The sequence below is a fragment of the Bufo gargarizans genome, chromosome 8, assembly GCF_014858855.1.
Source record: "Bufo gargarizans isolate SCDJY-AF-19 chromosome 8, ASM1485885v1, whole genome shotgun sequence".
In the NCBI taxonomy this organism is placed as follows: Eukaryota; Metazoa; Chordata; class Amphibia; order Anura; family Bufonidae; genus Bufo; species Bufo gargarizans.
In genome coordinates, this window is record NC_058087.1 from 184,003,580 (window position 1) to 184,016,491 (window position 12,912).

At 48.2% G+C, this 12,912-nt stretch overlaps 1 protein-coding gene across 5 annotated transcripts in view; it reads right to left on the reverse strand.

Annotated features, from left to right (window-relative positions):
- Positions 1 to 9,310, reverse strand: part of PRPSAP2 (phosphoribosyl pyrophosphate synthetase associated protein 2) — a 33,258-nt gene extending 23,948 nt beyond the window's left edge. Inside the window, exons 1-2 of one of the 5 annotated variants that reach the window (XM_044305015.1) lie at positions 9,154 to 9,262; positions 8,107 to 8,234 (exon numbers count right to left, since the gene is read on the reverse strand). The gene's annotated coding sequence lies outside the window, so the exon portion shown is untranslated. Of the gene's footprint in view, positions 1 to 5,388; positions 5,495 to 7,175; positions 7,238 to 8,106; positions 8,235 to 9,153 lie in introns of those variants that run through there. The other 4 variants (XM_044305013.1, XM_044305012.1, XM_044305011.1 and 1 more) reach the window with 4 other exon arrangements.
- Positions 9,311 to 12,912: the final 3,602 nt, after the last annotated feature.

Below are 12,912 nucleotides of genomic sequence, written 5' to 3' on the forward strand. Positions count from 1 at the left end.
ACTGGAGCGAGATCTCGCGAGATTCCGGCGGCCATTTTGGTTCCCGTTCCCGCGAGATCTCGCTTCATCCGGTCTCCTGCGTGACGGCTGCCGGTTCCTCTGTATTAGCGCTCCTGTCCTCTCGCTCCTGGGGTGATTAACCCCTTAGTTAACTGGCGCTGCGTTTTTCTTGGCCTCCGGCTCTCCTCTTTGCCCTCTCTTTACAGGTGCCCTGTTTCTTTTGCTTAAGCAGCATGGACCCCTCGGCCCAATCTCCCCCTAGGGGTGGAACCTCTGGCAATATTAGTCCCCCTGGCTCAGACTCACAGGCGCAACTCATCCAGCGCTCTGTGTCTGATGCAATCCTGCAGGCCATGGGGTCCATGTCCACGGTTTTGTCCCAGACCATCTCCCAGGCCCTGTCTGCACACCCCCTAGCTGGGGCCAGACTGGCTCCACCTGAGACTGCACAGCACTCTTTTGCTCCTGAACCTCCTGTTGGACAGGAGACGATGACCGGTGGGTTGATGACCACCACAGACGACGCGCTGAGGTCGCGTAAGAGAGCTTGTCCCCGCCAGGCTGACAAATCGCGGGTGTGGAAGCACGCTAGAGCCCTAGCAGATGCCGTCTCTGACTCGGATCTGGGTTCGGGCCCGGAGGATCCAGCAGAGGCTTCTGATTTTTCTGTGGAGGATGACTCCCCTCGGGGGTCCGACCCCATTGCCACTCCCCCTGCTATGCCTTTAGCTAGAGGTTCCTCCACTACCTCAGCTGACAATTTACCTTTGGACTCCTCCGGGGCCCCCATGTTTGACCCTGAGGCCCTCCATCATCCCAGATCAGCGGAGTGGCTCCCCGAGTCCCAGATTAGTAGCTATCTGGAGCATTGGGCCCGCCGTCCTCTGTCCAAAGAGGCGCGCAGTAAACTACGGGCTGAGTGCCCTCGGCCCATTATACCCCATAAGGTCTGCGACACGCCCGTCGTGGACCCAAAGATGACCCAGTTTTTGTCTAAGTCTGGGTGGAATGCCAAGAAGGGTCTAGATTCGGCCCTTAGAGGCTGCCAGGATAAGCTTCTGGATATTTTCGGCCCACTGGCAAAGATCATGGAGTTGGCGGAGTCCGCCAGACAGGAGGGTTCCCACATTGACCCGGAGGAGCTCACGGGCTGGGCCCAGAGGGCGATTTGCATCGCCGGGGGAACCAATGCGTCCCTATCTGTGGAGAGGCGCAAGGCCATCCTGCTTAGGATAGACCCCAAGCTCATCAATCTCGCCCAGACGGAGACGGGCAAAGAGGCGGAAGGCCTACTTTTTGGGGACTCCTTTATTAAGGACCTCAGCCGCTTCGTCGGCACGTTTTCCGCTCTGGACAAGGCGCAGGCCACTATGCGCAAAGTCTTCCAGGGCCGGGTCTCTCACAGGGCCGGCAGCAACAGGGGCCGTCTGTCCGGCCGTTCCAGCACCCGAGGCAGGGGTGTTTCCAGAGGCTCCTTCTCCCAGCGAGCTGCGTTTCAAGACCAGCGGTCTCCCCAGACGTTCTTCCCATCCAGAGGGGGACAATGGCGCTCCCGTTCCTTCCGAGGAAACACGGCTCCCCGCAAGTCTTCCGGTAAGTCAGACCCCGGTCGGGGATTCTTCGGTACCTTATGTAGGGGGCAGGCTTCGGCATTTTTTACCCGCTTGGGAACTAATCACATCAGACCCGTGGGTTCTGGGGACGGTCAGGGGCTTCTCCATAGAGCTCATAGACGCCCCTTGCTCGGTGCAGCTCCCGCCGGCCCCTCTGCGGAGGGGATCGGACTCCGCTCGGGTGGACGAGGAGCTCTCTTCCCTTTTCCTCAAGGGGGCCATAGAGAGAGCTCACGGTCACTCAAGGGGGGTGATAAGCAACATTTTCTTAGTCCAGAAGAAAGGGGGGCAGATGCGTCCCGTCATCAATCTCCGGGCGCTAAACAGCATCGTGCGGTACCGTCACTTCAAGATGGAGGGCATCCATCTACTTCGGGACCTCCTTTCCCCCGGGGATTGGCTCGTGAAGCTGGATCTGAAGGACGCGTACCTGACGGTCTCGGTGGCCCCCCAGTCCAGGGATCTCCTTCGTTTCCTCTGGAAGGGCGAGGTTTGGAGATTCACATGCCTTCCATTCGGCTTGTCGTCGGCTCCGTGGTGTTTCACCAAGCTCCTGCGTCCGGTCATGGCCTGGCTGAGGAGTCGCGGGGTGCGCCTCATAATTTATCTGGACGACATCCTCCTGATGCATCAGTCCAGATCGTCGCTGCTGCAACACCTCCGATGGACGTCGGATCTCCTGGAGTCGCTCGGTTTCCTACTCAACTTGGAGAAGTCTTGGCTCACTCCCTCCCAGAGGTTGGACTTCCTCGGCTTCACGGTGGACTCGATCTCGGAATCCCTCAGCCTGCCGGGGGACAAGTTACGGTCCATTCGCAAGGAACTGCGGCGGGCGTTGGCCAGTGCCCACCTGTCCCTGCGTCATCTAGCCCGCATCATCGGCCTACTGGCATCCTCCATACAGGCGGTCTTCCCGGCGCCCTTGCATTACCGGGCCCTGCAGCGCTTGAAGATTGCGCACCTCCGCTCGGGGTCCTCCTTTGCGGACTTGGTGGACTTGGATTCGGAGGCCAAGGAAGAGATCCGTTGGTGGATCGCCAATCTGGAAGCTTGGAACGGCAGGGCGATTTTTGGCTTCCAGCCGGAGTTCACCATCGAGTCGGATGCCAGCCTTCAGGGCTGGGGAGCACACTGCGACGGGGTCTCCACCGGGGGGCCTTGGTCGCAGGTCGAGACGCGCTTGCACATCAATGCCCTAGAGTTGCTGGCCGGCTCTTTGGCCGTCAAGAGTTTTACCAACGGTTTGGCCAATGCATGTATCCGTCTCCGGATGGACAATATTTCAGCGGTTCGCTACATCAACCGTTTGGGCGGAACCCAGTCGGCCACCCTGGCGGGGTTGGCGAAGGATTTTTGGGCGTATTGTCTCTCCAGGGACATCATGGTGCAAGCCGAGTACCTGCCGGGACTTCACAACGTACGGGCGGATTGGAGTTCCCGCCATCTTACGGACGGCAGCGACTGGCAGTTGGACCCGTCGATTTTCTCGGTGGTGTCGTCCAGATGGGGACCCTTTTCCGTGGACTTGTTCGCCTCCCGGCTCAACGCTCACCTCCCTCGGTTCTACAGTTGGCGCCCGGATCCGGAGGCGATGGCGGCGGACGCGTTTCTGCAGGACTGGTCCTCCGGCCTTCTCTATGCTTTTCCCCCATTCATGATGATTCCTCGGATGCTTCTCCAAGTGCGTCGCCATCGGGCGGAGTTGGTGGCGATAGTCCCGTTCTGGGAATCTCAGGTATGGTTCCCGTCTCTCCTGGAGCTTCTGGTGGACATCCCAGTCCTTCTACCGAACCCGACCTCTCTCCTGCGCTGCCCTCAGGGGACTCCCCACCCCCTGCTCCTGGACGGATCCCTCCGTTTGATGGCCTGCCGGCTCTCAGGACTCCAGGAGCGGTCGACGGAATTTCGGAGGCAGCTAGGCGCCTCTTGGACGACGCTTGGGCTCCCGGCACCCGAAAATCTTATCGGGCGGCCTGGCGAACTTGGGCTGGCTGGTGCCTGGAACGGGACCTGGATCCCGTTTCAGCTCCTGTAGCTCAGTTGCTGCAATTCCTCACCTCTCTGTTTGAAGGGGGTAAGGCTTACAGGACGATCAACCTTTTTCGTTCGGCGATCTCTTCGTCGCACCTAGGGTTTGATGGCGTTCCGGCTGGACAGCATCCTTCCGTTTCGCGCCTCCTCCGAGGCGCACGTCTTTCTCGGCCTCCCCGCCCGAGGTTTTCTTCCACTTGGGATGTTTCCCTGGTACTTACCTTTTTGTCCTCTTGGCCTTCCAATGCTGACCTTTCCTTACGTCAGCTTTCCGCGAAGTTGCTCACGCTCTTTTGCTTGATTTCTTGTAAAAGAGTTTCTGATGTGCGGGCTCTGGACCACGACGCCAGATCCTTCACCCCGGAGGGCGTGTCATTTAACATTTCTAGACGCACGAAGACGAACATCCGGGTCGTCTCGTATCCCAGCTTTCCAGCTTCCCCGGCCTTGTGTCCGGTGGCTTGCTTGAAAGAGTACGAGGCCAGGACTCGTCCTCACAGGTCTCCGACTGTGCCGCAGTTGTTTCTCTCCATCCGTCACCCGTTCGGCCCGGTGACTAGTCCCACCTTGGCCCGTTGGTTAAAATGGGTTATGGCTCTTGCCGGTGTGGACACTTCGGTGTTTACAGCTCATTCGGCGCGCGGGGCGACGTCTACCTCCTTGGCGGTCTCGGGTGCTCGCCTGGAGGACATCCTACGATTGGCGGACTGGTCGAGTTCCTCCACGTTCCGTGAGTATTATTTCCGTCCTCCTCCTCATTTATTTGATCCCTTGGTTAACCAGCTTTGAACTAGCAATATGAAGCCTCCGTGTCTGATGTAAAACTTAATGATTTTCCTAGTCTACGACGTAAAGTCATAGTTTTATTAAGACACGGAGGCGAATATTGCCCTCCCTTCCCTCCCCTGGACTCTGGTTGTATGGGGGGGTGTGTTTGGCCGCTTACCTCTACTTAGTGGGTAGGCAGGTTTTGGGTCTGTTGGTACGCTGGGAGGGTTCAGTTGTTCGCCATTATGTGCTCGTGCTTGATTGTATGCTTACCATCGGCCTGGACCTGTGTGTCCACTGGAGATGGGTTTTGGCTGGTGCCATGACCTCGCTTTATCGGTGTTTATCTCTCTTGTTCTTTCAGGTTGAGCCTTCCTGCCCTTGATTGCTCCTGTTTTGGATGAGGTTGTTCCCTTCGGCTCCTGCTGCTTCCACGTTGGATGTGCTGGGAGTCTTGGATGTTGGTTCCAGTCCGTCTCCTGATGTGGATCCTGTCGCTGGAGAGTTCCTGCTTGGATTCTGAGGGTTTCGTTGACGCGGATTGTTCTTGGACTGTTCCTGAGTTGCTGTTCATTGGTTGTTATGGACTGGTTCGCAGAGAAAGAGGAAGTGCCACCTTGGACACAGCCTTATATGGGGGCTGTAGGGGTGGGACATATGGGTTACTATGGTGACCATTTGCATTTGTTTTTTGTTTCTCCTTGCTGCTATGGTGATCAGTAAAGGAAGAGAAAGCAATATTCGCCTCCGTGTCTTAATAAAACTATGACTTTACGTCGTAGACTAGGAAAATCATTAAGTTACATCCTGTATTATACTCCAGAGCTGCACTCACTATTCTGCTGGTGCAGTCACCGTGTATATACATTACTTATCCCGTACTGACCCTGAGTTACATCCTGTATTATACTCCAGAGCTGCACTCACTATTCTGATGATGGAGTGACATACATTACTTATCCCACAGTTTGCTCACCTGTTATGTATATGGTTTGGTGAGTATTTCGGATGTGTTTTCAGCCTCGCTTAGATCGCAGCCCATCAGACATATAACCCTGAATAAAACATCCTGATGTCAGAAGCTAAAAGCAAGGATAACAATGTTCAATGAGACGCAGATATGGAAATTCTGAAATCACCAGTCTAGGCAAATAAAGGACTACAGCAAAGCTGATCCTTAACATGACAGGGGCTGAGCGCCAACCTCTGCTGCCTTTTCAGCCCTAGAAAACTCTATAGAATACCAGGCTTACAGTAAAGACTGACACATACAGTGGGAAGTATACAAGACAAAGTTAATGAGGAAGCTACCCAGAAATGTTCTGCTGCAAATCTTGATGGTTTTGTTCAATAGTAGTATTTTTATCAAAAAACAGGAACAGATCCTGGCAGAGCGAAGTAGAAATCAACAGCACGTGCGTGCGTCCCCCCCCCCCCCCCCCCCCCAGCAGCAGTATGGTATGGCGAGTACAGCTCCGGAGTATAATAAAGGATGTAACTCAGGATCAGTACAGGATAAGTAATGTAATGTATGTACACAGTGACTCCACCAGCAGAATAGTGAGTGCAGCTCTGGAGTATAATACAGGATGTAACTCAGGATCAGTACAGGGTAAGTAATGTAATGTATGTACACAGTGACTGCACCAGCAGAATAGTGAGTGCAGCTCTGGAGTATAATACAGGATGTAACTCAGGATCAGTACAGGATAAGTAATGTAATGTATGTACACAGTGACTGCACCAGCAGAATAGTGAGTGCAGCAGTGGAGTATAATACAGGATAAGTAATGTATAGACAAAGAGGGGCAGAGTAATCAATACTGGAACTAATGAATATTGGCTTAGTTAACTAGAAAGCCAATCAGATTGATCCTTTTATTTTCCAAATTAGCTCTGAATAATATAAGGTGGAATCTGATTGGTTGCTATGGGGGCAGCTAAACCAGTTTTCCTTTACAGCAGTTGTGATAGATCTCCTCTAGTGACTCAACTTCTTATGTAAACTGACTCTATATATGAGCTCTGTATATCTGGGGGACCCTTGCTGTTACTGCACCAGAAAGCTCTGGATCTATACCGCACATTCTAGAAAAATATTAATATCTTGATTCTTTGCCAAAACCGGAGCAGCAGGACATGAATTACAACCACTTCCTTCTAATGCACATTAGATCAGAGCAGAGACGGCAATTGGGTTATTACAGAAATGGAGTGCACACACAGAGCGGAGCAATCCTGTCACTTAAAGGGGTATTCCAGTCATATTAAAAGGGGTTGTCTTACTTCAGCATTTATCATGTAGCGAAAGATGGAACCGAACTCAAGTTCGGGAAATGTTTTTTTTTACAGTACAAATGAATTTATGAAGTTATTGCATGAAGTCTCGCGAGACTTCGCAAAGCAATAACTTCGGCTCATTAGAGCCAATACATTCTAATACTGCTCCGTACAGTATTAGAACGAAGTTTTAAGCGAATGAACTTCCGATGTTTCTTACGAAGTCGATTCGCTCATCCCTAGTCGTAACCCCTGGATACCAGCAGTGTATGATGGGATGGAAAAATTAATCGTGCCAGTAAAGAAGGCAATATGGAGAATCACAATACACTAGTAAGTGCCTTGTATTCTGGGGCTGCAGCTATCGACTATTTTTGTAATCGAGTATTCTAATAACAAAACACTAATTAAAAGAACATTTTTCTTTATAAAAACTCATCAGCCCCCCAGTGCCATGTCCCCAGCGCCAGTGAAATAAAATACCTTTCCTCTAGGGGCGCCGCTCCACAGCTCCTTCCTCTTCTTCTCCGCGCGCTTACGTGCACTGTGTCCTGACGATGTGTCAGGAGGAAAGTGCAGCGCGGTGCGGGCCGGCGGGTGACCACGGAGCGATGAGTAATAGCAAGCGTTTCATTTCCGCAATGTGGTCACATGACACAAACGAATCTGATGCAAAAAATCAGCATCGAGGATTTTTTATAATTTTTTGGTGTCGAATCACTCGATTCAATCGAGTAATCGTTTCAGAATTCATTCATTCTCTACATGATAAACGCCACTTGCTGAAGGGAGACAACCCCTTTAATATCTGGAATACCCCTTTAAGCGATAGGATCGCTCCGCTTTGCGTGTGCACTCCACTTCTGTAATAACCCAACTGCTGTCTTCTCGCTCTGATCTGACGCTGCATTCGCTTCTATGGAAGTTCCTGAGACGGGCGAGCGCTGTACTGGGCCGTCTCCACAACTTCCATAGAAATGAATGGAGTGGCCGATCTGTTCATTTTAGGGGGGAAGTGCTACAGGAGGTATGGGCCCCTGGGTTGTCAGGATCGCTGGGGGTCCCAGAAGTAGGATCCCCCCCCCCCTTCTAATAGTTATACCGTATCCTGTGGTTAGGATAGAACTTAGTACAGGCATCCTCAAACTGCGGCCCTCCAGCTGTTGAAAACTACAACTCCCAGGATGCCTGAACAGCCTACAGGTATCAAAATACAGCAGGGCACTGTGGGAGTTGTAGTTTTACAACAGCTGGAAGGCCACAGTTTGAGGATGCCTGACTAATTAGTATAAGCAGAATACCCCTTTAACCCTTACACACTATGTACAGCCTTCTCTACACTGCACGTTTATAGCCTGAGCTCTCCTCCAGCCAAAGTTATGCAAACATGACGTCAATCAGCCTCATTACCGACCTGTCAATGCAAAGAGGGCGACTCGGGGACAGACGGATGCAGAAGGTGCAGTAACACACGACTGCAGGATCAGACTACACGGGGCCGGTCGTAGTCTGTAGCCAGAGACACACAGCTCTGCCCCGGAGCTGCAGACACAGAGGGGAGAGTGATAAAACTGGTGGAAAGTAGAACTGGCGTAGTTGCCCATAGCAACCAATCAGATGCCTCCTTTCATTTGTCAGAGCTCCTTTGGAAGATGAAAGGTGGAATCTGATTGGTGGAGATTTGTAGAACTGGCTTAGTTGCCCATAGTAACCAAAGTGTTAACTTTGTAATCAAAACTATTTGTAAAGTCTCTTCATTTTTTTTAACCCCCACAATAATGATTATTTATCCTATTATAAGAACCTTTCCGGATAGGTACGAGCACCGGTGATACCGCGGGAAGCACATGACTGGACGGTTACTATACAACACGTTACACGTCTGATATAAAGAGAACACAGGGACGACATGACAGACAGGAAAAACGTAAGGCAAACGACTGACAGCCGGTACATACGTCATCTACAAGTAGCACACGACTGATAAAACACATGTATGTAAGACATGTACAGCACATGACTGATATGTGAACGGAGACAACGATAAGTCACATGACAGACATGTCACACAGAAATCACAACCAATATAACGTCATACAATGCACGACAGACGTGTAACATCACATGACAGAGAACCAACATACATAATATCACACATGACACATAACATACATGTAATATATATCACACATAACAGACGGGTAATATACATAATTCTAACATTATATATATATATATATACACATATATATCTCACACATAACATACGTGTGACAGATATGACACATGTTAGCGAGCTGTGATATACACATCAGGTCAGTTAGAACATACATGTAGTATGTGAGGCACATGAGCTGTCACACAGGGATGTCAGGCATACACAGTACCACACACGTAATGGTCCGGGCACATGTATCCCGGACATACAGTGACGTCGGCCCCGTGTGTCTCCAGCAGTTACCTGTCACTCCCGCCCTCCGGTGACCTCAGCGCCGCTGCTCCCGGTCCCCGGTCTTTGCCTCCTCTTCTCTCACTAGCTTTCAGACACTGAAAATGGCGGCGCCTAGGGAGCCTGGGGAGCGCAGATAACATCGATCCGACCATAGACTGTGCCCCCACCTCTCATCCGCCTAGGGCGTATGACGTCACCCAGCAAAAAAAAAAAAGAGAGTGTCAATGAAAGGGAAGCTAGGTGTCCAGGAGCGTCGAGCGCATCGATCTGTTTGGAGAGCAAGCTGAGTTGTGTGGTCAGGATGGAACAAAGAGGACAAAGCGGGAGCGATGTCTGCCCTCATATGTGTGCTCCTGACTGTATACAGGGTGTACTGCACTACTATGTGTGCTCTGTACTGCCCCTCACTGTATATACAGGGTGTACTGCACTACTATGTGTGCTCTGTACTGCTCCTCACTGTATATACAGGGTGTACTGCACTACTATGTCTGCTCTGTACTGCCCCTCACTGTATACAGGGTGTACTGCACTATGTGTGCCCCTCACTGTATACAGGGTGTACTGCACTACTATGTGTGCTCTGTACTGCCCCTCACTGTATATACAGGGTGTACTGCCCCATGTGTGTTGTACATAGGAACAGTATTATAGTAGTTATATTCTTGTACATAGGAGGCAGTATTATAGTAGTTATATTCTTGTACATAGGAGCAGTATTATAGTAGTTATATTCTTGTACATAGGAGGCAGTATTATAGTAGTTATATTCCTGTACATAGGAGCAGTATTATAGTAGTTATATTCTTGTACATAGGAGGCAGTATTATAGTAGTTATATTCTTGTACATAGGAGGCAGTATTATAGTAGTTATATTCTTGTATATAGGAGGCAGTATTATAGTAGTTATATTCTTATACATAGGAGCAGTATTATAGTAGTTATATTCTTGTACATAGGAGGCAGTATTATAGTAGTTATATTCTTGTACATAGGGGTAGTATTATAGTAGTTATATTCTTGTACATAGGAGCAGTATTATAGTAGTTATATTCTTGTACATAGGAGGCAGTATTATAGTAGTTATATTCTTGTATATAGGAGGCAGTATTATAGTAGTTATATTCTTATACATAGGAGCAGTATTATAGTAGTTATATTCTTGTACATAGGAGGCAGTATTATAGTAGTTATATTCTTGTACATAGGAGGCAGTATTATAGTAGTTATATTCCTGTACATAGGAGCAGTATTATAGTAGTTATATTCCTGTACATAGGAGCAGTATTATAGTAGTTATATTCTTGTACATAGGAGCAGTGTTATAGTAGTTATATTCTTGTACATAGGAGGCAGTATTATAGTAGTTATAGTCTTGTACATATGAGCAGTATTATAGTAGTTATATTCTTGTACATATGAGGCAGTATTATAGTAGTTATATTCTTGTACATAGGAGCAGTATTATAGTAGTTATATTCTTGTACATAGGAGGCAGTATTATAGTAGTTATATTCTTGTACATATGAGGCAGTATTATAGTAGTTATATTCTTGTACATAGGAGCAGTATTATAGTAGTTATATCCTTGTACATAGAAGCAGTATTATAGTAGTTATATTCTTGTACATAGAAGCAGTATTATAGTAGTTATATTCTTGTACATAGGAGCAGTATTATAGTAGTTATATTCTTGTACATAGGAGCAGTATTATAGTAGTTATATTCTTGTACATAGGAGCAGTATTATAGTAGTTATATTCTTGTACATAGGAGCAGTATTATAGTAGTTATATTCTTGTACATAGGAGGCAGTATTATAGTAGTTCTATTCTTGTACATAGGAGGCAGTATTATAGTAGTTCTATTCTTGTACATAGGAGGCAGTATTATAGTAGTTATATTCTTGTACATAGGAGGCAGTATTATAGTAGTTATATTCTTGTACATAGGAGCAGTATTATAGTAGTTATATTCTTGTACATAGGAGCAGTATTATAGTAGTTATATTCTTGTACATAGGAGCAGTATTATAGTAGTTATATTCTTGTACATAGGAGGCAGTATTATAGTAGTTATATTCTGTACATAGGAGCAGTATTATAGTAGTTATATTCTTGTACATAGGAGGCAGTATTATAGTAGTTATATTCTTGTACATAGGAGGCAGTATTATAGTAGTTATATTCTTGTACATAGGAGCCAGTATTATAGTAGTTATATTCTTGTACATAGGAGGCAGTATTATAGTAGTTCTATTCTTGTACATAGGAGGCAGTATTAAAGTAGTCATATTCTTGTATGTAGGGGAAGTTTTACAGTAGTTTGCATATGTTCGTACAACAGATAACTGGGAACAGATATCTAATATCTTGGGAATTGTCCCTTTATTACAGATTGCACTTCACAGACAAAAGCACAACTTTTATAAATCAGGATTAAACTCCTGCCCAGTTTCTAGACAGCAGATTTATGGGCACAGTTCACATAACATTTGATTCCTGGTGAAATATCCAACAATACCTGTTCTGATATTAATTCTGATAGTCAGCCTGGAAGTAAAAGATTGTACCTGCACAGTCTGAAAATGGCAGCGCTGATTGGACAGAGTGAGTCTGTGCAGGTACACCCCCCAACTAGTAACACCCCTCTGTACCCTAATAGCAATGTATTCATAACTTCTAGTAGAAATAATAAGGAATGGCGCAACATAGAGACAGAAGAATAGATTATCTGGGATTGTTATTACATGGGGAATGCATGAAGCTATTAAGACAGGCCTGTCAGGAGAGGGCAAAGGTCCTCTTTAAAGCCTAGAAAAGCCCCCCCCCCCCCCCCCCCCTTAGGATACCTGCACACAGTGCAAATTTGTGTATGGAAAATCTATAAGAAATCGGCATCTAAACCAACAGAAAAACATACATAAATATGCACTATTCCCATGTGGAAAAACCACAGCAGTACCAGCAAAGTGTATGAGATTTTTTCTGTGCAGAAGTTGACCCGCATTTCAGATTTTCAAATCCGTTGCATTTCAATTATGTTTGCGTTTTAGGGCTCTTTCACACCTGCGTTCTTGTCTTCCGGCATAGAGTTCCGTCGACGGGGCTCTATGCCGGAAGAATCCTGATCAGGATTATCCTAATGCATTCTGAATGGAGTCTTCAGTTCCGGAACGGAACGTTTTTTGGCCGGAGAAAATACCGCAGCATGCTGCGCTTTTTGCTCCGGCCAAAAAAACTGAAGACTTTCCGCAAGGCCGGATCCGGAATGAATGCCCATTGAAAGGCATTGATCCGGATCCGGCCTTAAGCTAAACGTCGTTTCGGCGCATTGCCGGATCCGACGTTTAGCTTTTTCTCAATGGTTACCATGGCTGCCGGGACGCTAAAGTCCTGGCAGCCATGGTAAAGTGTAGCGGGGAAGCAGCATACTTACCGTCCGTGCGGCTCCCGGGGCGCTCCAGAGTGACGTCATTCTAGAGCGCCCCGGGAGCCGCACGGATGGTAAGTATACCGCTCCCCGCTCCTTCTATGGCAACCAGGACTTTAATAGCGTCCTGGGTGCCATAGTAACACTGAAAGCATTTTGAAGACGGATCCGTCTTCAAATGCTTTCAGTACACTTGCGTTTTTCCGGATCCGGCGTGTAATTCCGGCAAGTGGAGTACACGCCGGATCCGGACAACGCAAGTGTGAAAGAGCCCTTAGCTGTGGATTTCACCCTTTTCAAAGGAAGGGTGAGATCTGCAGCAAAACTGCATCTAA